Here is a 3,087-nt window from a genome sequence, read left to right as displayed (position 1 = left end):
GGCATGGGCTTGTGATAGTTGCCATATATTGACATTGTCTGGCATAAACTGATAATGTTTGGCACCACCTGGCATTCACTAGCATAGGTTGACACAGCTTGATAAGGACTGATATAGGCTACTACAGAATGGAATAGACAGACACAAGTTGGCTTTGGCTGACACACGTCAACATAGGTTGACACAGGTATAACTACTTGGTTGTCCTGACACAGACTGAGTAGGTTTTCACAGACTGCAGTTAACTGACACGCGCTAGAACCAGATGACAATAGGTTGGTATGGATTTACCATTTAGCATTTGTTGGCACTATCTAACATGGGATGGCATTAAACTTCCCTGAGTTAACTGAGATTAATGTGAAGATGCTGGCATGGAGTAGCACCTGTGTACTTGCCATAGTACATATTGGCATGGGCTTGCACTGTCTCCCAGGTGTTAGCAAGACTGGCTTCAATCTGCATTCTTTGGAACTGGCTATCATGGAAAAGCATGGGATGGCGCTGATTTATACGGACTGGCTCTACTAGCAATGACCTGACACAAAATAGCATGGATTTGATTTTCTTACAGTGTAATTGATGGCAGGAGATTCATAAGGGTGAAGTTGTCACAGGTTGGCACTGACAGGCATATACTGGATCAATTAACTTGTCCTAGAATTGATTTGCATGGCCAACCAGACTTCTGTACTTTAGAACTCATTGATATGATCTGTCATAAGTTAGTATGGCATGGCACAGACTGACAGGGGATTTCACTGCCTGGCATTTTGACACAGACTGGCCTCAGTTGGCATTGTTTGGTACTATCTTCCATGGAGAGGCCCAAGATAGCACTGATTGATGTAGACTAGCACTAATAAATATAGCCTATCAGAGCATAGCATAAATCATCATAGACTAGAACAGACTAGCACTAATAAGCATAGGTTTGCATATATTGCTATAGCCTAGCAGAGACTGACATAGATTGGCATAGGCTTCAACAGATTATCACTACTTAATATTTATTGGCACATTCTGGGATAGTCTAAAATAAACTTACACAAATTATCATTGCCTGGCCCAGGCTGCCATTACTGACAGGATTGGATACTCACTGGCATGGATTAGACAAGCTGTATGCAGTCATACTAGTTGGTAGTTGTCATGTACTGGCACAGAATTATAATAACCAGTGGTACTTTGTGTGTTGCCACATACTGATATGGCATGGACCATACATTCATCAGTTGTCATGGTTTGGTAAGGACTGGCATCATATAGCATTAATTGGCACTATCTTACATGAGTTGGCATGGACTGATATATACTGGCATTATTTGGTATGGGTTGGTGCTGATTTGTCACCATTTGGCACTGACTGGCACATACTGACATCAAATGTCATGAGTGGGCACATTAGCATATTCTGGCTCAGTCAGGCACCTGCTAACAAGGAATAATATAGTGATGCCATCGGTTTGTAAAGACTACTATGGTTTGGAAAAGTGGTTTGGTTTAGCATTAACAGGCTGACTTAAATTGACATGGTTTGGAAGTAGTTTGGAGTGGTCTGGTAGTAGTTCTCATAGGCTGGAATGACTTCATGAGTTGGTATAGGCTGGATAAATCTTATATGCTTAGAAGAGCTGGCATATTTTTCTATAAGTGGGCAGACAGGTATGGGTTGACACACACTGGCAAGACTTCACTGTTACAAAAGGACACTGATCTAGTATTCAGAGATGGTCCCTCAACTTGTTGCACTTAGTCTCACACTTAACATCAATCCAGACATGAGTCTACCCATTTCACTGGCTGATACACAACTGAAAAAAGATCTTTGCTCATTTTTGATGGATAATTTCTCTCTCAGTGACTTACATAAAATCATGTGGTTAATCAGGTGGATCAGGTTTCTAGTCTGCCTGCTGTCTGAAAAGTTTGAGTTCTTTTAGTCAAGCTAATTGGAGGTTGGAATATTGCAATTAAATGATCACCTGCATCCAGGATTCATTGGCCTATAAGGCCACTAAACCTCACATTTTTACATTGCTCCTTATTCATTGAAAAGAGGAGATATGTTCTATGCAGTCTCAGGCAGATGTTCAAGCCTTTGTCAGAAGAAACCTATAATAAATCCACTATGTGTTCTGGAAACACATACTTCAAGCCAGGAAAAGAGGAGGCTTAGAGTCTCCTGGTCACAAAACATAAGAACATCAATTTTTATTATCCCCTTTTTTAAATAAATTTTAAATAGGTATATGTGGCAAGCTATCCTCATATAGTAAAGCTCAGGGTTGAGCCTCTCAACACTACTAAAGAAACCAGTGACTAGAAACTTAGTGGATATGTGTTGGGATTAAACATCATAAGACATAAAGAAGCTGAAGTCTACTACCACTGCATCTATGACTGATGCAAGCAAAGAATCTGAGACCTCCAAGAGAAGAAAAATCTGGAAATGCATATGTACACATCCAGAGGGAAATTGGACTGGAGACCATGCCTACCCTATGTAAAGGACTGTAGCCTAAGCACCCCCACCACAAACACAAATACAATTCTTGTCATTTTGCAATTGAGCAATCTGAGGTTTGGGATAGGTGAGTATGGGTTCCCAAACTACTGGACTGCAACCCTCTATTTCATGACTACCACAAGAAAGTGGCAGAATCACAATCTGGTGAAGGATTATATATATAAATATATATAATCAAAAAAAGAAAAGAAAAGATAAGGCCTCCATTTCTTACCACAGGCTGTCTTTACACTGACTGTATAAAAATAGGAGGTACAGTAAATGCACCCCATATACACCTCAACCCAGGCCCTTTGTTTGGTCTGTATTGTGAATTGGGGGACAAAAAATAGACTCACAATCTGAATATACTTGATATACCTGCAAAGCTTCCTTCTCTACTCCAAGTCTATAGCAGGGGTTCCCAGACAGATGAGAGGGGGAAACCTCCATCTCTGTCATGGGATAGTGCATTAAGCAGCAGAGGCCAGAGCAAAGGTCTCAGTCAGGGTGCATATATAAGGAAAACATGAGAGCAAATGAAACTGTGGAGACACAACCCTCAAGGCCCCTTCCTA

At 40.8% G+C, this 3,087-nt stretch overlaps 1 non-coding gene across 1 annotated transcript; it reads left to right on the top strand.

Moving 5' to 3' along the window:
• The first annotated feature begins 2,728 nt into the window (after positions 1-2,728).
• Positions 2,729-2,857, top strand: LOC125999814 (small nucleolar RNA SNORA51). The gene has a single exon (XR_007492283.1). It is a non-coding gene; the product is annotated as a small nucleolar RNA SNORA51 (small nucleolar RNA).
• Positions 2,858-3,087: the final 230 nt, after the last annotated feature.

Source organism: Suncus etruscus, chromosome X (genome assembly GCF_024139225.1).
Source record: "Suncus etruscus isolate mSunEtr1 chromosome X, mSunEtr1.pri.cur, whole genome shotgun sequence".
Classification (NCBI taxonomy): domain Eukaryota; kingdom Metazoa; phylum Chordata; class Mammalia; order Eulipotyphla; family Soricidae; genus Suncus; species Suncus etruscus.
The sequence above is the reverse complement of the archived record's forward strand: the minus strand, read 5'-3'. Positions and strand labels throughout refer to the sequence as shown.